Raw genomic sequence first — 25810 nt, forward strand, 5'->3', positions numbered from 1 at the left:
CAATGCCCATTTTGCTTGGTGCCTAGCTTTTCAAGGTCTCCCCCTTGGGCCTCGACTCAAGCATATTGTGGTTTCGGATCCTCGATGTCCATTATGTGGACAACTAGAGTCTTTCTTGCATATTTTCTGGTTTTGTAGACGTACTCAAAATTATTGGCACTAGATTCATGATTTCTTTAAGCCATCTGGCCTAAACCCTTTTCTTGGCACATGGTTATTTTGGGTAATTACCCCAAGAGCCCTCAGAAATTTACCCAGATTTGGCATATCTTCAGGATGGAGATTTTGTTCACCCTGTGGAAAGATAGAAATGTTGTTATTTTAACACATAGTTTTCTTGATATTAATATTGCTATTTACACTAAGGCGTGCATTTGTGATAATGTAATAATACATATTCAAGTACAAGCAAACAAGGTTGCCTTAGAGGTGGCCCACCTGCAAGAGCTACTTAATCATTGGGGCAATGCCTCTTGTACTATTGTCAACGTACCTCCAATTTCCTCGGTTGATACCTCAACACCTAGAGGCTGCTGTCAGTGACACAACTCTTTAGGCTGCCGCTCGCACACTCTATGCTCCCAAGTTCCTGCCACCGCTCTCCCAGCGGTGGTGATGATGGATGAAGACACCGCTCGGTTTCCCCGCCCCATGGTGGCATTGGTTGGTCCCCAGCTCCTCCTCCTAGTGCTCGGTGAGTGGTCTCTGGGAAATGGCCTTTCCGCCTAGAACTGGCAATTTCACCTCCACGGCCAGATATGAAGGATGTTGACCAGGCCATTGATGCTCCTGCTAACAACTGGACTATTCCCAATCCGCCTCCCAACCCCAAAGATGATTGGGGTTTCCATGATCGTGATGAGCCACCTCCCTCAGCAGGCACTGCTTTAGCTGCTTGAGGTTGCTTTATATTTTTTTTGTTGAATAGTTTATGATTCCAGCTTCGGCCGTGTGAACTCTCACAAGGTGATCTTGTATCCCACGGCCCTTTTTTCTGAAACTTAATCTTAGTATATTAAGTTTTAATGGAAAAGGACTATTCGTCAAAAAGAAGGGAAAAACCTTACATTGTAATCCCTAACTCTCAGCCTATGTCGAAGTGTTCAGTATGATCAGCTTATCCGACCTGCACTAGTCACTAACTACTGCTCTCTCTATTCATCCTGATATGCATTTATTTTGTTTCTATCTTTTCTATGTACAGCTGCTAAACACTTTTTTTTGAAAAGCTATCATCATCAACGAATTTTTCATCCCCTTTCTTTTTCTTTTAAAGAACCTCATTGGGTTCGTAACAAAAAAGACAAGAATTAGCCAAGATGTTTGGCTAGTGCCAAAGTTGACAACCAATTAAATAAATATAGAGGATTTAATTCTATAAAAGATAACACGTGTAAAATTCATCAGATTAAGAACTGTGAACATTCTGCAGGAGTGAAAGTATTAAATTTATACAACACTATATTTTCTGCAATGGAAAAGTGACACATGAAATTTTAAAAAGTTGACCCAAAAATAAGTTCCTTGCAAAACCAGCTCCATAAGTATTGAGAGATTAAAATCATTACATGACAAAGGGAACAACCTAGCTCGAGAAAGAATAAAATCATGCTGAGAAAAAACTGAAATGAAGCGTATGAACTGTATACTACATTCGTTGGTGTATCTTTTCACAGATTGTTGAAATGGATGATAGGCCAATGATATTGTTGTTCTTGAGCTACTACAAAAAGATGCACGCCTAGCAGTGAGTGGAGAGATGGGAAGACCTTGTGATTTGAAACTGTGATAGATTTGGAAGTGTGCATTGAAGGAAGAATTTTAGTTTTAATCGGCAATAATAAGGAAGGATGACCTTTGAATATCTGAAAACACAGGGCAATGCTACAAGGGAAAGAATGCAGAGAAAAACATAAAATAACCAAAACCATAAAATAGAATAAAAACACATACCTATCATAATGTTGTGGCTGTGAAGAGGGGTGAGCATCTAGAATTAAGAGGATATTGATAATGGTGCAATACCAGAGTGCAGGTGATTTGGCAGCATTTCAACGATAGCAAGGCGCATTCATCTGCAGGAAGACAAACTGAAAATGAATAAAACACACATTTCAATAGATCAACAAGAGGAATCACCAAATGTTCATGCACAATCCCAAAATATTCCACCTGAAGATGACGTGCTTCCTAGCAATAAAAGCGACATGCTCTCATCATCACAGATGTGCACGATCAACGTAGTGTAGGATGTACACAGGATAGGTGCACTGGAGTCTTATTTTAAGATTTAACTTTATGCCAACTTAAAATTAAAGCCTACCAGGAAAATGCACCTGTCCAATGAAAATGATAGGAAATTCAGAGGGAAAATGATGGTAAATCAAAATGGACAAACAAGGCCAAATTTGTTGGGATTATTTTATCATACGTGACTCTCCAGGCATCATTTAATGCCAATGTTTGGTGAAACCATTAGTCCCCACCTGTAGGCAGCAGGGACTAATAAGCTACTTGTTTAAATTACTGTTGTTCTAGTTAATTTGCTTTTGCCCTATTGGTAGTAGGAGATTGAGAATTTACAATGTTAAACTATAGATCATGAAGTTGAAGTTAGGCTCACAAGGATCAGAATAAAATAGATTATTCTTACATTTTAATGTTCATCTTAAAGAAATGTTTACATCTTTATTTTATAAATAGAAAAAATAGTTTAATATTACTGACATTTCAATTGAAAAATATATACAATTTTTGTTAGTCTAAAAGATAAACACATTAACATCTCGCTGCTCAAATGCTATAGACTTGACAAGAACTGAGATATAAGTCTGACTTTTCACCTATTTGTATGATATGCTCATCATCTATTGCTTGGGAGATATAGACAAAAAGAAATAGGAGGATATTCCAAGACAAGGGGGAGTCTGTGGGTCGATTGTGTTCTAGAATTCAACAAAAGCATAATGTAATTAGATAATGTGTCAATGACAACACAAAACCCAAGGATATACCCCTCCAACTCATAAAACAATATTTTTCAGAGATTGTGGAATATGCCAAGATACAAATACATTAATGGGTATGTGAAGGTTGATCTTCAAAAGGGGCATAGGGAAGAGGTACAATGGGGTGCTCTGGATGAAGGGTGGTCAAGGTGAATTTTGACGGAGCTACTAAAGGAAACTCAGGTTCTGTAGGGACGAGGTGTTTAACAAGGGATGCCATTGGAAATATTATTGCCACAGAGAAAAAGCATCTAGAGTAGGGACAACAATAGAGCTGAAGTCCAGGCAGCTTGTTGGGGATTGATTTTGCACAAAGATTGAATGTAGAGGACTTGCATTTGCAAGAGGATTCCCAAATAGTTGTAATTGGGATTGCAAAAAATTGCACGCTTCGTGCTTGCAAAAAATGGTTGACATTATAAGGAAAAAACTATGCCAATTTTAAACTTTCACAAATCTATCGGGAGGGAAAAGCACTTGCTGATTCACAATACAAACTGGCAGCCGAGGTGGTAGTGAGATAGAGGGAGAAGCATGGTGACATCATGGCAATTGTTGTGAATAGATTTGATGGGACTTGGTGAGTTGGTGGGCAGTTAAGGACATACTTGGTAATAAAGTTTTTTGGAAAGTGGCACAAGAAAATCCACTTCCCTAATGCCACACATTCCCTTCTTTAAATTGAATTCAGAGAATATACATTATATTTCATCCTTTATGCATTAAATGGCAATTCAGTAGTGGTGAAAACAGCAAGTGGTGAGAAAAGAAACATAAGGAGAAATGGAGGCAAATACTTGTCTTCGGGACCACAAAACAATAGATGGCCTTAAAAGGGCCTCTTTTTGAAGAACAGCTGAGGAATGTCTCCTTCTTGACCCTTCCGTTCTTTGTCAACATCATTTGGGCCTTATTGGGATTCAAATACACATTCTCAGACTTAAAATGGAGGACAAATTCTAACATTGCATCCCTCTTTTGTGCTTGGGGGCTACATTTTGGTTCCAAAGAGGAGGTGAAGTACATTGTGCAGAGATGTGTGCAGCGAGAATAAAGAGTTGGGTTCGATGAAATCCTCAATTATACAATGCTTGTGTGGGGTTTTGTCGTGGCTCATAGAGATTGGCTAGGTTTTCCTAGCTTTTCAACCCATGTGTGCCCTTTTATTTTTAAAGAAGCTTCGGATATTGTCTTCCAAGGAAGCATGATGAAAGGAGGGCATGGGCCCTTTTAGTGAATTTTGTAAATGATTTGGACCCAGAGCCCGCTGCTGGAATTTGCAAAAGCCAAATGAATGCAGCCTTACTTTGGTTGTGCTTGATATGAGCATGGGAAGACATGGAAAACCAAATGAGGGAGTGGAGAAGGGTGAGACAAGGTTGAGGTTGAGGTGGCGACACCAAAGGAAGGGGAAGATACCATACTAGCAGAAGACAAAGTATGGCTTGAAGTTGTGGATGGGCTCCTTGTAGGAACCATACTCGTGAATGTGGAGTGCATACAAATGTTAATGTTGGTAGTGACCATTTTGAGGGGGCCAAAGCTTCTGGAGTTGCTTGAGCAGAGCTATGGGGTGGTGCATTTAAGGTGGGTGAGTCATTGGGTGATGGCAATGCAGGTGCAATGGGCAGTTCATCACCCTCCCCTTTTTAGCCCTACCCTTTTCTATGAAAAATATGCTCGTTGTCTGTGTCTATGTCTATGTAGATTGTTGACAGTAGTATGTCCTTGGTTGGTGGGTTTTTCGTGTCTAATGAATACACGCATTTTTTCAGATGTTGTTTAGGGGTGATTTTGTGATGCATTTCCACCATAATCTTTGAAAATGGTTGTTATGTAGGAGATGATTTCCACAGCTAGTCAAATTGTGATGTGAATATCAGGATTTAACTGTGTGATTTTTGAGTCAAACTCGATGACCCATGTTTCATGAGTAGTGATTCAACATGAATCCATCTCTCATGAGAATAAATGGAACACTTAGCACTCATTGGATCTAGGTGATGCTCACAGGGGTGAAGCACCGGGACTTCCCGGGAGGTCACCCATCCCAGTACTACTCCAGCCGCGGGAGTAGTACTGGGATGGGTGACCTCCCGGGAAGTCCCGGTGCTTCACCCCTGTGAGCATCACCTAGATCCAATGAGTGCTAAGTGTTCCATTTATTCTCATGAGAGATGGATTCATGTTGAATCACTACTCATGAAACATGGGTCATCGAGTTTGACTCAAAAATCACACAGTTAAATCCTGATATTCACATCACAATGGTTGTTATGTTATTACTAGGTGGTTAGGTTTTGGGGTCATTGCATTGTAAGTGTAGAATTTTGGGGAACTCATTCTAATATACTTAAATATTATAAATTTCACTTTATACTTTTATAACCAATAGAAATAATCTTTTGCGGATCACAAAAACATCTTTCTACTCAAGAAATATTTTGAATTGTTCACACTTCTCTTAGCCAAGCATTTTTGTGAGAACATTTGATAGTTGATTGTGATTGTTTTGAGCTCTATTGATATGGATCAAATTATGATAATAAGTATGTTGTCTTGATATGTCTTAAATTTTAGAATAAACATATTTCTTTTGCAGGTCCCAATTTCTTATATTGAGCTTGTATTCAAAGTTGTTTTGACATCTTTGTATTCGAAGTTAGGAATTCTTCTAAATGTTATCCTATGAAAGCTACTCCTGCCAATATCTCTCATCACTCTCCGATATCTATTGCAATCAAACTTGTTGAGGACTATGGTGATAATGACAGAAGTAGAAGGATGAATCTTTTCAAACTTATTGTATCTCATATTAAAGATTTTGATGTTAATGAAATGATGCTATCCAAATGATTACATGTATCACTAATTTTAAATATTAGAAGGTCACCAGCTAGAAACACCTTTTCCAAATCATAGGAAAGAAAAAAGAAATGGATATGTAATCACATGTTACCCAATGTAATAAAGCTCTAATTGATGCAAAGGAAAACATTCAGGATAATGGCTCTGATAAGGAATTGGAATTTAATCTAGCCTATGTTTAAAATGAGTTAAGAAAGCATCAAAACTATGAGATTCAAGAACAAAAAGTTAAGGCTAGAATGAATTGGATACAGGATGGGGATAGAGGATCCAAGTAGTTCATCAATATTATTTTAGAGCCAAACATAAGAGAGAAGTGATTGATGAGATTCTGACTGACAAGGGGATATCAAAAGACAATGCTAATATCTTCAAGTCTTTTTTTAATTTCTATAAAGAGTTGTTCTCCTCAAAACACACAGATAATAACCAAAAAGGTTTAGAATCTTATCTTAAGCTCGTTCCCAAAAATATTACCTTTGATGAAGCTAAGAAACTTAGATCCAACATTGAAGTTAGTGAAATTTAGGAAGCTATAATAGTATGGAAAAAGGCAAGACTCTTGGCCCTGATGGTTTACCTACTGAATTTTATAAGCAAAATATCAATTGGATTTGTGAAGAATTAATTGCTATTTATGATCATGCTTTTGAAAGTGGCTCTCTCCGAATTATGATAAACAAAGGTTTAATTAAGCTTCTTCCAAAAAGAGGAGATAAGACTTTAGTCAAAAACTAGAGACCTATTACTTTGTCGAATTTTTCCTACAAATTATTGCTAAGGTCCTTGCCAGAAGAATATCTAATATACTTTGTAGAACTATTTTTGTCACTCAAACTGGTTTTATAAAAGGATGGTATATATTAGAGAACCCTATTACTAGCTAGTAAGCTCTCCATAGGCCTAAGCACTTTGGACAGAATGTTGGAATGAATCTCTTAGACTTTGAAAAATCTAATGACAAAACGAAATGGCCTTCTGTTTTGGGAGTGCTTGAGGCTTTTGGTTTTCCCTCTGAGTTCTGCAGATAGGTATCTATTCTCTTTAAACATTTTTCCACTATAATTGATGTCAATGGTGAACTTTCTGATTCTATTCAGCTCGATAGATCCATAAGGCAAGGATGCCCTTTGCCCCCTATCTGCTTGTCATTGCTACAGATGCTATGTTCCATATTTTTAGAGCACATGAGTTAGGCCCTCCCATTAAAGGCATCACCCTGCCAAACAATAAGAATCTCATTAATGCTCAATTTGTTGATGATACTACCTTGTTTTTGGAGCTAGAGAGTAATAATTTTGATAAAGCTATACAAAGGCTACATGTCTTTTGTTCTGCTTCTGGATCCAAAATTGCCCCTCAAGAGTCTATTGTGCTTGGATGGACAGATCAGCCTCCTAACTGGATTGCTAATAATGGGTGGATGTGGAATGGTCCTAGAAGTATTGTCAGATACTTAGGTATCCCCTTTTCTATTGAACCGTCTAGGAAAGATATGCAGCAATGGTTGCACAGTAAGATTGAGAAGAAACACTTGAAATGGCAAACCCATTTGCTCTCTCTAGTAGGAAGAGTGCAGGTTGTTCAAAAACCTCTTGCATCTCATGCTATTTATTACTCCTCTTGGTTGTTTGCTAATTAATTCAATAAACTGGAAAGACTTCTCAGAGGCTTCTTATGGTCTGATGGCTTAGGAAATGAGAAGAGACATTGTGTGAAATGGGATTGGTGTTGCACTCCTAGGAAGGTTGGGGGTCTAGGTATCAGAGATCTTAAAACTCAAGGCATTGCTCTTGCTGCTAAATGGATTCTGAAATGTACTGAAGGTAATGAACCATAGAAAATGCTCACTAGAAATAATATTATCAATTCCAAAGAGGTAAGTATTGGAAAGGCATTCCCTTCTCTGATCTTTTGTTTGGACAGTTTAGTGTGAAATTGTTTGGTTCCAAAAATTGTGCCTCTCTGTGGAAGGCTTGGTCTTAAGTTAGACCCTTACTCTGTTTTAGGGATGCTATTGGTAGGTCACTTATGTTCTTTGTTGCTGACAGATCTATTTGGTGAGGCATTTATCTTAATGGCAAGCCTCTTGCCTTAACACAATGTTGTTTTGCTAAATCCTGGTATGAGAAGGGCATTAGGTGTATTAGGGACCTATTGGTTGCAAACCACTTATGTGATTGGGAGACCCTTAAATATAAGTACAATATTCCAACCACAAAAAAGAAAATTTATACCTTGATTTGTGAAGCCACTGGACCTTACTTCCTTGGCAGAATTCTTAGTTCTGATCAATTCATACAGCAATTGAAATGGAATGATGGCAGTCTGTTTATTGATGGATTTTCTAAAAATATCTACAATATGATAAAAGATAATGATACTATTTTAAATTGGATTAATCATAGTTGCAATTTTGGTTGGTCTCTCTCTAGATGGAACCTTATCCTTTACTGGTTTTGGCATTATCCTTGTCAACCAAAGAAAGTTTTAGATGGATTTTACTTCTTAAAAAATTGTTGTCGGGACTAAGTTTGGATCTGTGGAGCTTGAATCTGGTGTTTGTTCTTTTTGTAGCCAACCTGAATCTTTTGAGCACCTTTTCTTTTAATGTAAGTTTGATTATGACACTTGGTCTTGCTTTCTTGCTAATCCTCCTATCTGGAACTACAAGAATAATATTACTTGGCATTCAATTCTTTCTGGATTTGTTGAATCTTTTTCTTTGTATTTGAAAAAGTTTTGGTTTTTTCTTACCATGAAAATCCTTTGGTTTCTTTGGAAAAGGAGAAATGAAGACATTTTCAGCATAGAAAGAGGGAGCTCACTGATTTTAACATTAAACTCACACATTTCTTTATTATGTCGCTTCAGCTGCTCTGGAGGTCCCCAAAGAGAGATTAATGACTATGATCTGGGACGGAGCAATGGTACATTTCAAAGACCATGTTCATTCAATTATATATTTTGAATCATTCTCAGACATGCTTAACATGAAGGAAAAAGAAAGGTTGAACATGTAGATTCAAGAAAACAATCTAAACAGAAACACCAGAAGCCAAGAAGTTCAGGAGAGCCAGATCATTGAGAATCATGCTGATCAGGTACCTGACACCCAGAAAAGAAGTGAAGCGGAGATAGTGAACATAATTGCTAATTAGTTGGTGGCCATTGATCTGCAGTAGCAACTTATTTTTGGAATCTCCATTTTGTTTTCTGTCTGGCATACTCTTTAGCCTTACTCATTGTATAATCAAGGCTCTGAACATACAGTTACGATGGCTTTTTGGTTAAGTAGATGGAGTGGTAGGGCATATGCCCCAAAACTTTAAATCAGCATTTGTATTATCAGTTTGATACTCTATTCTAATATATAAAAATAACTTGAGCTTGTTATTTTGATAGGTCTCAAATGTAATAATGATATTGTTACTAGAACTTGTTCAATGCCTATATCATAATTTGAAGAATAGACAAAGCTTAAGTGGCCAATATGAATAGTCACTAATTACAAATTCTATAGCTCTACATTGTTACTAAAATTGACATCTAAAAATAGCATTTCAATTGATAGTGCAGGTTCTTTTAGGTCTGGAAGACTGTTAACCTTATCATTCTAAGAGAGCTAATATTCCCAATGTCATGAAACAACTTCTGAACCTGATGATAGTTTCTGATAGTCCACGTCTCAAAAAAAAGAAAAACATTGAAATGTAAGATGTACCTCCTCCAAGTTGCTAGAGTGATCAATATTGCAATTCTGCGAATTGTGATTTTTGATGTGGACACATATTCAAATCCTTCACATAAGTTTAAAAATAACTTCTCTAACTTTGGCAGTTCTTTCCTTTGTTTATGCAAAGGGGTGCAATCAATCTCTTGAAGAAAGCACCATTCAGTGAGTGAAGATAAAACATCTGAATCTTTTCTAGTTTCCCTTTCTGCTCCTTAATTCAATAGCATGAGAAATATGAGGTTCTTCGAAAATTGGGGAAGAATGTATTTACCTTTGATGAAAGAGTAACAATAGAACCTCTTGTCTCAGGAGAATTCATCTACTAGTTGTTTGCATTTCCTCCAAAATAAGGGGTTTCTTGGATAAAACTAAGTTGTTTTGTGTTGTTCTTTGTATTAATTTATATTTATTGACAGACATATAGATAGTCAAAAGAGTTCAAAATATTTATATCTATGTAAATAGTAATAAATCGTTATTTACGCTCCATAGAGCATTATGATTATGAATCAAGATGTAATAAATGTTATTTGCAAGGGATAATATGGATGGATTAAAGCTCAACAAGAGATAAGATTTTCTTATTTCTTCACTGGATGATAATAAAAAAATGGTTAAATTTAAGAACAATAGGATGACTATTGAGATCATTTTCAATCACTACTTATATAGAAATGACTTTGAATCCCAGCGATCTAACTGAACAAAGAGGCATAAATATAAGTATAGTGACTTAATAGAAATTTTAGGGATATAATCAAGTACAAAGAAGTAATACAACTGATTGGAAATAGCTCACTAGTTGTGCCAGTATTGAAATCCACCAAATTGTTTCTCATTTTTTTGGCTGCATACTCCCTCCCTTATTGTTTGTACATCTTATTACTTTACAATATGAATTTATAAATGTAATCTATGAATGATAGAATATAATTTTCAATATAAAATAGTAATGAATTACACATAAAGGACTTTGGCCTTAGTCTAATTCCACACAATTAGTAGAGATGTAATAAGTGCAGTTTGACACGAATCAATCTAGATCTATCTGATATAAATATCTAAGAATTGTTAAAAATTTGTACTTAAAACTACTTCATCTCCTCTATTAAGATGGCTATTGCAATGCAAGCATGCACTGGTTTCTCATAATGTTGCATACCATTTTGAAACTTTTATTAACACCAAAGAAAAGAATGATAATTAGCTTCTTGCATCCTTCATCGGTGTTTGTTCTGCAACCATTTCATTTCATGATTACTTCTTTTTGCTATATCTTATTGAAGAACTGCACTGCTCTATACATGATTCCACATTATGTATGTATATGTTCAAGAGTACCTCATCACGCCAATGGTTCTTGAGACATTGAAATCCTCTCAACAATGTAATTCTATGAAACACGTCATTGAGACATTCGATCAAAAAAATCTAGATTCACGAAAACTTTGGTGTCAGCTTGTGAAGGTAAAAACAAAATAAAATCCATTCTTGGAAAATATTGAAACCAATGGATACATTGATGCAAAATTTAATAAATTGATTTGTGAACACCTTCACAACCATATATACCATGATATTGACATGTCTTTGGGACATTTTGTCAAGCTAGTGTTGAGCCTGCTATGTATACATAATAAAACTTTAAATTGATTTTTCACTAAGCTTTTACATGCATCTTCTCTCCATTACAAATCATCAGTTTATGATCAAGCATAAAAATTCTTAGAAATAGTGGTAATCAATCACATGAACCCACCTTAATGATTATTAAAGTGTATACCATGAGACGACTTTCTCTTTTTGAGTCATTTGAGGAATTGGCACTTTTATACTGGTTGGCTTAAACATCACACATTAATGACTGATTTCTAAGCCAAAAATATTAAATAGTCAAAACTGACTAAATTTTTCCAAGCTTAATTTAATCCTTGGTGTGTGATGTTTAAGGACTACCCTTCTATACTTTGTGTGCATGTTCCTAAGGTCACCTATAATACAAATCGATATTGTTGAAGCCTTCAATCAGACTAATTGCATCCTATCATCTCTATGCTAACTTTATGAACTAGACCTCTTGAAGGAGATGTGCATGCACTTCTACCATTGTGTTCCATGAGATTGCATAAATTTGAAGTAATTTGTGAAATTTTCAATTCTTTTTACTTTGTTATATGTCGATACTATTGGAGTGACTTGTATGCAACTGCACCATACCATACGGTAGCTACACCATGCATGAAGCATATATGTGTATGGGTGTTTCAAGTCTTAAACCAAGTGTATGGTGGCTAACGTAAAGTGACTACCATGTGTGGTGACAGAGAGACTGGAGGCATTCAAGTGACCCAAGGCTTCTACATGACCAAAGGCTTCCGATTGACCGAAGGCATCCGCATGACTGAAGGCATCCATGTGACCGAAGGGGTCCGAGTGAGTGGAGGTGTTTGAGTGACCAAAGGCATCCAATACCAAAGGGAGTGATAGGATGACCGGAGGCACCCAAGTGACTGGTGCTGAAGGTAGTGATGATGCTCTCAGCCATTGACGAGTGCTTCGGCTAGCAACTATTTCCTTATGACTGATAAGTGGTAGACCGTTCTGTTATGTAATGGTTTCTTTACTAAATTCTACAACGAATTGCAGTGTGCATAAATGACAGCAAGATTCATGAAGAATTGTATCATGAAAAAATTAGGTTGATTGAAAGACGATTTGAGCCTATGCAAAAACCAAAGATTTGTATGTAATTTATTTGGTATAATACAAGTTGCTTGGGGGTTTTTGGGTGGTGGGTTTATTCTCGGAAGGGGTTTCCCACGTTAAATCTTGTGTTTCTCTATCTAGTGTTTTCATGCTTCATTTATCTGAACATCTTTGTTTGTGAAATTTACAATTACTGATTACTTTGACAATTTGGCATTCAAAAAGTGGTTTTTGCACTGTTGGTTTCCTAATAAGTGGTATCAGAGCCTAGCCAATTGTGTTATCCTTGTCGGGTAGTGTTTGGTTTTTTGTGCCAATTTGGTTTGAGTGGGAGTTTGCAAAATATGTATTTGTAAATTGAGATGATTGGTACATTAGGAAGAGTGGACATTAAAAAGGTCAATGGCACAAACTTTGAGTTGTGGAAACTTAAAGTTGAAGATATGCTAGTCAATTGAGATCTATGAATCGATTTGTTTGGCAATAGACCTTCAGGTGTGCAACAGGAAGATTGAGATCAGTTGAATCAGAAGGCTAGAGGACTGATAAAAATGAGTCTTGCAGATTCTGTTTTATTGAATGTCCATGAAAATAAAACCACACATTCCTTGTGTAAGAAGTTGGGAGATATTTATCAGGGAAAATCTTTAGTAAACAAGCTTTTCCTAAGAAAGAAATTGTACCCCCTGAAGATGGATGCAGGAACGATTGTGGCAAATTATTTAAACTCATTCAGTACGATGATTGCACAATTGACATCTGTTCGTGTGTCCATTAGTGAAGAAGAGAGTGGCATGTTATTGTTGTGCTTGTCTGATTCATGGGATCACTTGGTAATGGCCATCAGAAGCAAACTACCCAGTTTAAAATGGACGAAGTAGTTGATGCACTTCTATCAGAGGAGATGCAAAGGAAGTCCTTTGAAGCAACCAAAAAAGCTATTATTGTACGAGGAAGATCTAAGGACAAAGGCAAGAAGAAGGATATGAAGTCAAAGTCTCAAGAGCAATCCACAACATCTAGAAAGAAGTCCAAGGTGAAGTATTGAAACTGTGAGCATAAAGGTCATATCCGAAAGGATTGCAAGGAGGAGAAAATGAAGAAGAAAGTAAGTTTATGCTGAATGATGTTGGAGTTTAGGTAGCATTTGTCCATTATGGTTGCAAGATGACAAGGGGTTCTATAGTTTTAGCTAAGTTGAACATCATCTTATTGTGTTGATTAAAGAATCTTAGCATACTCTCCTTTACTGCATCCACCCAACTATCTTGCTAACAACCAACTTAGGCACAAACAAACTCTGTATCACCGCATACGCTCTAATACCACTATGATCATCTCCATCAAAATCTTCAAGCTGTCATTGGAACACTGTATAAGTTAGATGCCAAACCTATATATTGTAATAGCATCTCTATCAAGTCTGATAAATCTAATATGGAAACACATGGTGTAAATAATCTAGAAGTTAAACTTCCTATTGAGAAGACAATGCTCTGGCATTATAGGCTTGGCCATATTGGCAAGAAAGGATTAAAAACCTGGTTAAGGGGTTAGTCGATTGTAACCTTAAATTTGATTACTGCAGACATTGCATTTATGGATAGCAAAACCGTGTTCAGTTTTATTTTAGTTGTCAAAAATCTTCTAGTTTGTTGGAATATATTCACTCTAATGGATTTGGTCCTATGGCTATTCGTTCTCTGTCTAATTCAAGATATTATGTATCATTTATTGATGATTATTCAAGAAGAACATTTGCTTATTTTTTGAAGAATAAATCAAAAGTGTTCAGTTGATTTAAGGAATTATAAAGCCTTGTTAAAAATTTGACTGGGAGAAAAATTAAATGTTTAAGGACAAATAACGGTGGCAAAATTTATCAATGCAGATTTTGACAAATTCTGTGTAGATCAAGGCATTAAGACACATAAGATGACACCTTATACTCTGCAATAGAATGGAGTAGCAGATTGGAAAAAATTGGTTGTTGATGGAGAGAGCAAGGAGCATGTTGAGAAGAATCTAGACTGGAGTAGGATTTTTGGGCCGAAGTAGTGGCTACAGCATGTTATTTTTTTGAATTGTTTTGCTATGACAATGCTAGTTGACAAAATGCCTATGGAAGCATGGTCAAGTAAGAATCCCTCAATAATAAGACATGTGTGTGTCTTCGACTGTGAGGCGTATGCTCATGTACCTGAAGTGAGTAGGTCCAAGTTGGATACAAAGTAGTGAAATGTATTTTCATTGGGTACGACATCGGTGTGAAGGGATACCAATTGTGGAACCCTCAGACTAAAAAAGTGTTGTACAACAAGACCATTATCTTCCAAGAGATAAAACCCACCTCATTAGAGAAGCCAGAGAAGACTAAAAGGAAAAAGGAAGCAATTGGAATCCCTTTAGCTTCCAAAAGGGAGCTATTTCAAACTCCAAACAAACTTGAGAATGAGGACCTAGAATTGCTTGAGAATGAAGATGGGGAGAACTCGAGCAGTCTTACAAGTGAAGAACATGATCTAGTACCCTATGTTGAACCTCAAGAAGCTTCCCCATAGCTAGTGAGGAGATCCACTCGGGAGAGGCGGCAATCGAATGTAGGAGTTGATGAAATCCAACTTCGCAATTGCCAAGATCACCTACATGCAAAATAACCTGTCGAAAGGAAACCAAGAAGGAAGAGGTGAAGCTTGGAAAAAACCTAAACGGACATGAGAGAGAAATAATGCAAAACAATGAAATTGTATTTACAATGAGAATGTGTTGTGTTTACAATGAGAGAGAGGCCACTTATAAAGGCCTCATGGAAGCTTGTAGAACAAGCTGGAAGGTGATAGAAGATAAGGTTGACAACTGAGCACTCTTCCACAAAAAGGTGGAATATGCTAAAGGGAACAAATTCCCATGTTGTCAACAACTCATCACTACATGCATTAAATACTAAATATTAAATAAAAAGCATTAACCTAAGTAAGCTTAAGTAAATAGAATAAATAATTAATAATTATTTATTTATTTATTCTAACACCCCCCCTTAAGTGCAACTTAGGGGAATGCCTTAAGCTCACAAAACTAAGATGAAAATGCAGAGTGGGTCCCGGCAACGAGGCCATGTTAGGTACCCATGTACAATGCAAGAGAATGCAACTTCTGAAAATGGAGAAAGAGAGAAAACCACGTGGGAAAAACTCTCCCCCAAAAAGAGGTAAGAACCTAGTGAAGAACTAAAGAAGCCTCCAACTAGGGCAATGTCCCCTAAAACAAGAACAAGGAGTGATCATGAAGAGCATCACTGAAGCATGAAGAAGCCGCAAAATCTGCCATCAGAAAGAAACTATTGATCTAAAGAACCTCCATAGAAGAAGAAGGCACGAACTGAGCGTGTCTATATGGTAGATGATCCATCTCATCAAAATGCATAGGTAGCCAACCACTGCAATCGCCTCGTATATTGATGCAGGAGCATCTTGGTTTTGCTCAGTGGCTACTTTAGAGTTCATGAGAGGAAGCTCGGTAATTTCTTTGAAAGGTGCTTGGACTACTGCTCGGCATGGTTTGAAAATTTGGTGCCTGTTGTAGGCCGTGTATCTAATTTTATACAACGAGTTAGAGGATGAAAATTTCAGGGATGGAAGAGGGCCTAGATTTCTAACTACGGTTCGAAGCTCGAGTACTAATTCATCTGGAGCTAGGAGATATCACAATTTTACTATGACATCAATTTTGAGAATTTAATTGTTTTAGGAGGCCGACTTTGGCATTTAATTTATGTATTTGTATTTAATTTGTGTTCTGGGCCGACCTGTGGCTTAGATTGGTATAAGTAAGGGTTGTGGGGAAGTCTTTAGGCATTATCATCCATGGTGGAGAAGTAGAGGAGCTTGGAAGAGTGAATTTGGAGAAGAGCTAGTAGCTGCGGATTGGAAAACAAGAATATTGCTTGGTGGGCTTGCGAGCACAAATTGAGATCTTCCTTGGAAGTTTCTACTAGAGTGTGGATCTAGACTAGCTAGGGTTTGGGATTGGATCTTGAGGGATCTTGCAGAACTATTACTTGCTTTGTATTTGGCCGTAACCGGGAAGGCCTTACAGCCGGCACATTGCATGTAATCACTTATATTTTATGAATATATTATTATTTGTTTCTTCTTGTTCTTGTGTTTCCACTGTGTGGTTTTATTGCATTGCATCAGGTGGTATCAGAGCAAAGGTCGTTCCTGAGTGTGTAGACAGATCGCTGAAGCTGAGGCAGTTTGCACCAGGACTTGGGTTGAAGAAGTAGATCTGAGTTGATCTTGATTTCAGGGCTTGTAGATGGATCGATGGATGATTGATCATGTTGAGGCATGATTGTAGAGAGTTTGTGGATTGCAAATCCATGGTCCTAGACTTGTGATGTGGTTCCTGATTGTTCATGCAAGGTGGCAGGTTGTGATCTAACTTGCAAACAATTCAAGGTTGTCACAAAGAGCATGGGAAGGATTTGTTGCAGAGAGTTTACGAAGATCTTGGGAGATGGCTCCAAGAGGATTGGACCCTAAGATGATTGCAAAACTCCATGATATAGTGGAGAGGAATTTTTCTAAGATGTTTTCTCGGTTGGATGCTAGATTGGCTGAGCAGGCTAAGAAGGTCAAGGTGGCAGAGTTTGGTTTTGTTGATCAGTTTGTGGAGTCTGATACAGAACCTGCAGAACAGCTGAAAGTTGTTGCTGAAGATATTCCTAACGTTGTTGATGCTGGGATGGACATTGGTTTTCATGATCAGTTGGATGAGTCTGACATGGAAATTGCAGAGCACTTGGTCGTGGATGATCTGGTTGCTGTTGGTGGTGAGTTGTGTGTTGTAGAGCATCTTGTTGTAAGCAATGAGATGGTTGCTATTGAGAGTTTGGCATGTGTTGATGGAGATCTTCATGTTGCTACTGATGTGGACTTTGTGGCTAATATGGAGTTTGTTGCTGCTGGTGTGGATTCACTAGTTGTTGTTGTGGATGAGGATTTGATGTTGAAGCATTGTGTTCAGTTTGTTCCTAGGAGTGAGCATGCTAATTGGATGGTTGAGATTCTAGTATTTGACAGAATGATGTGGATGTGGATGATGTGCAGATTGGTTTTCTTATCCCTGTTGGAGTGGAAGCCTTTAGTGAAGATGAAGTTGGTTGTTGCTCTTTCTTTGGGCATCAAAGTGTGGGACACACTTTTCTATTTACCTAGGGAGTCTGATGCAGGAGCATCTTGGTTTTGCTCGGTGGCTACTTTGGAGTTCATGAGAGGAAGCTCGGTAGTTTCTTTGAAAGGTGCTTGGACTTCTACTCGGCATGGTCTGGAAATTTGGTGCTTGTTGTAGGTTGTGTATCTAATTTTATATAGCTAGTAGCTGCAGCTTAGAAAACAAGGAGATTGCTTGGTGGGCTTGCGAGCACAAGTTGAGATCTTCCTTGGAGGTTTCTACCAGAGTGTGGATCTGGACTAGCTAGGGTTTGGGATTGGATCTTGAGGGATCTTGCAGAACTATTACTTGCTTTGTATTTGGCTGTAACCAAGAAGGTCTTACAGCCCGGCACATTGCATGTAATCACTTATATTTTATGAATATATTATTATTTGTTTCTTCTTGTTCTTGTGTTTCCGTTGTGTGGTTGTATTGCATTGCATCAGGTATTGCATTGCATCATATGTAGGATCAACCACTGAATACATAGTTCACACTATCGAACCATCAAACCATGGATGCATTAGAACAACAGCATAACCCCCCCGTAATGCAAACGAGGTGAGATGATAGGCAACTGAGAAGGTGGGCCAAAAATCTCCTGCAGACGAACCAAGAACGATGAGAGAGGAAGAGGTACAAACACCTATAAAGACATGGTCACAACGATGCTGCATGGGAAAACAAAAGGAAGAAGGCCTAAAATAGCAAACAACTATCCCCCCCATGGTGCTTTATAAAAATAGTGCATGTACAATTGACTCAAAAACAACGTTCATGAACCCAAAATGCAAAAGTGGCACTTTATCTCAGGCAATATACAAAAGAGCTTACAAATGATGTCAACAATGATCAGAACAAAGAAAAAGCTGATACAAAAGAAAGTACAGCCTAAAACAAAAGAAATCATGCCAGGAAAACGATCCTCGAACCTAAAACACCCAAGATATCCACCATATAGAAAAATGCCAAAAACATGATAGAAAGAGCATGAGCTAGAATCTAAGGAAAAGGACTACATTTTTGAAAAGATGACAAAACCAATTTTCCAAAAATATAATGTTTTCAAAAAACTAACATGCGACGCAAAGGATATGCATGCCGGAGTCAAAAACACAACTTCAGACTTCAACTGAAAAAATGGGCAACAAAACTGTATCAAAACCAGAAAATACCTGCACCAATGTCTCCGTCTCGAAATCAGCTTTCCGGCACTTCTTTCATATCTGAAAAATACCTCCGTATGCTCAAGTTATGGCCAAAAAACCAAAGGTAGTCCAAAAAGGACCTTGAAGGAGAGGTGCAAGAAGGTCTGATGATGCAGTGATGTCATGATGATGTCAGTAGACAGCTATCTTAAAGTTGACAGCCTGCGGCTCGTCGAGGCAAAAAGATGCCACGTGGCTGGTACGCTGACGTGGTAGTGACCATGTGGCAAATTGCCACATGTCAATTGCAAATAGCGGCTGACTTTGCACAAACTGCTGAGTGGTTGCTAACGCAGAGGAGTGCCGACTGTGTAGTAGTGTTGTTGCTGACTCAGCAAAATAATCCACACGACAAGGTTGATTGTGCAGGGGTTGTCAGTGAGCGAAGCACTGGTGGAGGAGGCAAGACTAAGCGTAGACTGCGACAGTGGTGGCCGGATCAGGGGGCGCCGCCGGGAGAAATGGTGACAGAGGCTGAGCGTCTTGCGGGGCAGCGCTACCAGGAGGAGCTGCAGGGAGGCCGGGCGCGAGCGGAGGGTGGGCGGCTCCGCGATGGCCGCTAGGCGGTGCCACGACAACTGCCCTTTTTATTTTTTTTATTTTTATTTTTTTGATGCCAAATCCGTACAGTTCGTACGGACAGTCCTTCCGAACAATTTTTTTTGCCTCCCAGAGCCCTGTCTCCAAAATTGACGAATTTTATATGGATCCTAGCTGAAAAGCGCCTTCTGAATCCAATGGTTGCGTCGGTTTGGGCCTAATGTGCTTCGAAAAAATGCTTTTTCCCTGGATTGAAGGAAAATGTTCAAACAAACTAGGGTTTGTCTCTGAATCACGGCTTCAAAAAACCTTCAACGAAGCAATAGCAGAGAGGCCCTGATACCATGTAGGAGTTGATGAAATCCAACTCCGCAGTCACTAAGATCACCTACATGTAAAATAACCTGTAGAAGGGAAACCAAGAAGGAAGAGGTGGAGCTTGGAAAAAACCTAAATGGACATGAGAGAGAAATAATGCAAAACGATGAAATTGTATTTTACAATGAGAGAGAGGCCACTTATAAAAGCCTCGTGGAAGCTTGTAGAACAAGCTGGAAGGTGGTAGAAGATAAGGTTGACAACTAAGCACTCTTCCACAAAAAGGTGGAATATGCTAGAAGGGAACAAACTCCCATGTTGTCAACAAGTCATCACTACATGCATTAAATACTAAATATTAAATAAATGCATTAACCTAAGTAAGCTTAAGTAAATAGAATAAATAATTAATAATTAATTCATTATTTACTCTAACATCCGATAACTACAGTTATTCACTAGAGAGATTTAGTTATTCTATGTTGGTTGTTAATTGTACCTATGCTTTTCTTACAAATGTTGATGAGCCTAGGACTGTAAAAGAAGCAATCAATATGCTAGATTCAGATTCCTAGTTGGAAGCAATAAAGGATGAGACGAAGTGCTTGGAAAAGAATGGAACCTCGGATCTTGTACCCTTACCTCAGGGTAGAAAGCCAGTGGGATGCAAGTGGATATTTAAAAAGTATGGTCTAAATCACAGGATTGACAAGTACAAGGCAAGATTGGTTACAAAGGGGTATTCTTAGAAGGAAGGGTTCAATTATGGAGAAATCTTTTCTCTTGTAGCCAAGCTGACATCCATCGTATTTTTGTTGTTACTTGGAGTGGCACATGACTTTGAAATTGAGCATATAAATTTGACGACAATGTTATTTCATGGTGATCTTGAAGAAGAGACATACATGTCCCAACCAGAGTACCTTGCAGAAAAAGGTAAAGAGCATCTAGTATGTAAGTTGAAGAAGTCTCTTTGTGGTTTGAAACACTCACCCAAAATGTGGTATCAAAAGTATGATACATATGTATTGTCTTTGGGTTTTACGAGAGCTAAATCTGATCATTGTGTGTACTATAAAGTTGAAGGTGATCGTATACTTTTAATTTCTCTATACATAGATGATAAGTTGTTTATAGGCAATAGTAAAGGAATGATTTCAAAGTTAAAATCTCAATTGTCCTTGAAATTTGAAATGAAAGATTTATGACTAGCAAAATTTATTTTGGGGATGGAAATCAAAGGGACAGGGTTGGCAGAAAGCTTTGGCTCAGCCAAAACAAATACATTACCAATGTTCTAGAGTGATTTAATATGACTACTTGCAAGCAACAAGTTGTTCCAGTGTTACATGGAATGAAGCTCTCTATTATTGACAATTCAAAATCTCCAGATGACATTAAAGACATGAAGCGGGTACCTTATGCAACTATTGTTGGAAGCCTCATGTATGCAATAGTCAATACAAGACCAGACATTGCCGAAGTAGTGGGAGTAAATTGAGTCGGTTTATGGCAAATTTGGGTAAGCCACATTGGGATGTTGTGAAGAGAGTTTTGCGATATTTGAAGGGAACGTCACAGTATGCATTGTGCTATCAAGGTAACTTAGTTGGATCAAATAGATTGGTTAGCATTCAAGGCTATGTGGACGCTGATTGGACTGGGGACATTGACAGAAGATCCACCAGTGGATGTGTATATATGGTAAATGATGGTGCTATCAATTGGATGAGCAAACGACAAAGTGTAGCTGCATTGTTGACAACTGAGGTAGAGTACATGGCATCTACTTGTGCATTTCAAGAAGTAGTTTAGCTATGATGCAAGGAGAATTACAATCTTTTGTGACAGTCAGAGTGCAATATGTTTGGCACAGAATCCTACATATGTTTGGCACAGAATCCTAGTTTTTATGCTAGAACAAAGCATATTGACGTATAATATCATTTTGTATGTGACAAGATCGAAGATGGGAAAAGGTAAATTTAGAAAAGGTTGGCACTCAAAAGAATGTTGCTAATGTGTTTACAAAGCCTGTGAACACAATTAAGTCCAAATGGTGCACAAGCTCCATGGGGCTTAAAGCCCTTGACTCTTGTTAGCCATGTTGAGTAACTCTCTACTTCTTCAAGTGGGAGATTGTTGGAGTGACTCGTACGCAACTGCACCGTGCATGAAGCATTTATGTGTATGTGTGCTTCAAGTCTTGAACCAAGTGCATGGTGGCTATTGTACGGTGAGTTTCATGTAAAATACCTGTGATGACAAAGAAACTGGTGGCATCCACGTGACCAGAGGCATCTAAGTGATTGGAGGCATCCGTGTGACCAAAGGTGTCTGAGTGACCAAAGGTGTCTGCATGACCAGAGGCATCCGCGTGACCGAAGGCATCCACGTGACTAGAGGTGTCGGAGTAACCAAAGGTGTCCGATACTGAAGGGAGTGACAGGATGACTAGAGGCGTCAGAGAGACCGATGCCGAAGGTAGTGATGATGCTCTCACCAGTGACAGGTGCTTCAGCTGGCAAACTGTTTCCTTGTGAATGACGGCTGGTCTAGACCGTTCTGATATGTAAAGGTTTCTTTACCGAATTCTGCAACAAATTGCAGTATGCATAAATGGCTGCAAGATTCTTGAACAATTGTGTAATAAAGAAATTAGTCTGATTGAAAGGCAATCTGAGCCTGTGCAAAGATCAGAGATTTGTATGAAATTTGTTTACTGTAATAGGTTTCCCACGTTAAATCTTGTGTTTCTCTGTCTAGTGTTTTCATGCTTCATTTATCTGAACATTTGTTTGTAAAATTTACAATTGTTTATTGCCCTGACAATTCGGAAAGTCTTTTTCGCACCTTTTCTTTCCTAATAGATACTTTAATCTGAAGTCCATGTCTTAGTGCATGTTGGGAGGAAACTGGCGGAGGCTGTGGAATTAGTTTCATTTAACCAAAAGAATCTTCTTGGGAGGCTCTAAAACATGACCGAGAATTCCATTTTGTGCGTTGTCTGCAATCATTACATTCCATGTGGCCACATCTCTATATGCATTTTGACAAGAAAATAGCAGCTGTGGCATTTCAATTACACGAAACTTCATTGTGATTCCACCTTCATGAGTATGCATATCCACTAAGCTAATCTGGACTATAATATCTAATAGACTCACCTTTTGAATGCTTCGTGAGATGTCCATATGCTACTGCAAATGCTTCTATCATGGCGCACGCGAGAGGGAAATGTTTCGATTTGGATTTTAGCCAGAGCCACCTTTAACCCCTGTGGCATTCTGTCAAGCAGTTGGTACACAGGAAAGTTCGACACCACCTGCTTTGCACGAGCATTGCTTAAAAAATTCCATCGTGACATTGAGGAATTCTTGATTAACTTTGCGAATCTTTGAATCATTCCTTCAAACTGTGATAGCTTTCTATTGAGCATTCTCACACACAATACATAGACCATTGAAGTACCGTCAACAAACCCCTTCCAGTCAAATCCAGCATAATTTGGCCACTGTCGTTTGACTTTGTTTTGAAAGCTTGCAAAGCCTTCGTATCAAATCCATTATCCGCGAATCCTATAGTCACACCATCCAATAAGATGTCATTCCTTTCAAGTGATCTCTGCCTCCCCATGAACCATTGCACATATGTCAAACAGTTCGTAGTCGCCTTGCTCCTACTTCCAGATTGCATTTTCTAGATACCCGTATGGCGGCGCTTGGAGGCATTTATCATATAGTTCACATGCCTTGTGCTTAACTTTACTGTTCGCACAAATGAGTGCAGGAAAGTCTATCAATGGCAACTTCAGTATCTCTAATAACAAGGGCACTCTATCCGCAGTCACTGAGATTTTAACTCCAATGTGTCAAATGGATTCTTAAAAATGGATTCTTAAATATTGATTATTAGGCTGGGGTCTTATGGGCACCCGCTTGCTTAAAAATAGAGCGGGTGCCGCTGAGCTTTTTTAAGAACATTTAACGGGAGCGGTCCCATGGGCATTACATATATATCTGCTTTAAAAAATTAGCTCTTAAATTGAAGGAAATATTAAAAATATAATTTGTTGTTTTTAGAATTTTTGGCGGATGATTTCAATTTGGAGGATAAATAAAGGGTAGGTTCTTGCAAAGTGGTAGAATTTTTCCCTGAACAGTAGGGGCAATTCCCAGCGTCCCGCCGCCCCCCCCCGCCCCCCTCTTTTGCATCCGCTCAACTAAAAAGTAAGGGTTCCTAGTTAATAGGAAAAAATTCCAAATTAAGCTTTAGCACCCCCAAAATATTATCATGGGACCTCCAGCTCCTTAAATATAGAGCCCAAGCCCCCATGAAACCCAGAATTAATTTGCATTTTGGTCAGAAGTGTGCTCTTTGTTATCTACAACTATCTTGACTATTTTCCTTGTCAAATCAATTTAGTGCATATCTTGTTATCATTACAAAAACCTTCACCGTCTTATATCCAAGACTTTCAACAGTACCATTTTTTCATTTCATAGGGTGTATGTATTTTTCCCCATGTGGGCATTCAAATAATTAACTTTTCTTAACGTCCTAAGCATAAAGTTGGATATGTTTTAGCTCATTTTTAATCAAAATGATGATTTTTGGACATTGGACTCGAAAGGCCATAGACAATATTAGCAACAGCATGAGCATAAGTATTGTTCCCCCACAATAAACATTAATTAACATGAGGGAAATTTTAAAATTTTAGACGAAGTTTAATATCAAACAAAAAAAGTAAAATATTTACAAATTTATTCTTTTTGTTAATAGTTAAAGTAAGTCTCAATCTTTAATTACATCTTTATGATGTTCAACTTAAAACAAGTGTCACATAATACAAATACTTGTCTATAGATTAGAAATTAATTGTAATTATGATATTAAATATAATTAATGAATTACCAATTAGAATTAAGATATTTTATAATTTTATTATTTCTAAATGTATAATTAAAAATGGTTTGAATAAATAAATTAGTTTTTATTTTATAAAATTATTTTTATTCAATTTTAAATTATATATATATATATATATATATATATATATATATATATATATATATATATATATATATATCATTAGAAATTAACAATAATGCAATATCTTGTTATTAAGAGGTTCTAATCATATTGCATTTTTTTATATTTTAATTAGAAATATCTTAATCACACTCATATTGATGAATAGAATGACAATACTATATTATTTTTCATCTTACAAACTTATAATATCATTTTTATTTATTTAATCTATCATTTCTAAATATGATGATTGCTCTATCTTAATTCTTATAATTTTATCTCTTGCCCTCGCTCCTTCTTTTAAAAAGTTTTAAAATATGAATTTGAACTTATGGTTATTTTGAAAAGAAAAAAAATATATTATTATTTTTAATGCAAGTTTAAATTCAAGTTTCCATTGCTAAGTTCCTCATAATTTATTTTCTTAGTTGAAAATTTTCTTACAATAAAACATACATGTTTTATTTACTTTTTTTTTGAAAAAAACAACAATTGAACAAATAAAAGTATTTTATATGATTATTATAAAATTATAAAAATAACATTCAATGTTAATCAACTCAAATATAATTATGAAACAAATAATAACAACTCAAATGATACAATAAATAGTTTTTTCATATAAAACATTATTTAAAACTTTAAGAGGACAATATAGACAACTTTTCAATAAATTCATCACAAACATATCAATAATACCTAAGATAAAGAAACAAAATTTAAAACATCTTTTGAATATTCAAAACAATTAGAAGACAACATAACAACTTTTCAATAAATCTTCTTTGACTATCTTGATGTAAATGAAGCAAGAAGAAAAACCTAAAGCATCTTTTAAGTATTCAAATTTCTAAGAAGACAAGGTAAACAATGTTTACATAAATCCTTCATCAAAATCTTAATGATACTTGTGAGAAATATATTAAAATTTAATTTAATACTCACAACCCTAAACCTAAAATTTTACTCGGCACTTAAAAGTTGCTCGGCACATGAAGGTGCCGAGTGACAAATTGCTCGGCACTTGATGGTGCCGAGTGGTAGGTTGGTTGGCACTTGATGGTGCCGAGTGATAGGCAACAGGTGTTGAGTTAGCTCGGCACTCAAAGAAATAATACTCGGCAACAATGGATGCCGAGTAAGCTCAGCTCCAAAGGAAATGCTCGGCAATA

The 25810-nt window shown here is 37.2% G+C and overlaps 1 long non-coding RNA gene across 1 annotated transcript; it reads right to left on the reverse strand.

Annotated features, from left to right (window-relative positions):
- Positions 1 to 1494: 1494 nt before the first annotated feature.
- Positions 1495 to 23472, reverse strand: LOC149566366 (uncharacterized). Its single transcript, XR_016361558.1, has 2 exons — positions 22769 to 23472; positions 1495 to 2075 (listed from the first exon to the last, which is right to left on the reverse strand). It is a non-coding gene; the product is annotated as an uncharacterized LOC149566366 (long non-coding RNA).
- Between the last annotated feature and the right edge of the window lie 2338 nt (positions 23473 to 25810).

The sequence above is a fragment of the Cupressus sempervirens genome, chromosome 3 (genome assembly GCF_028749045.1).
Source record: "Cupressus sempervirens isolate cs-2001-9-10 chromosome 3, ASM2874904v1, whole genome shotgun sequence".
Taxonomy (NCBI): Eukaryota; Viridiplantae; Streptophyta; class Pinopsida; order Cupressales; family Cupressaceae; genus Cupressus; species Cupressus sempervirens.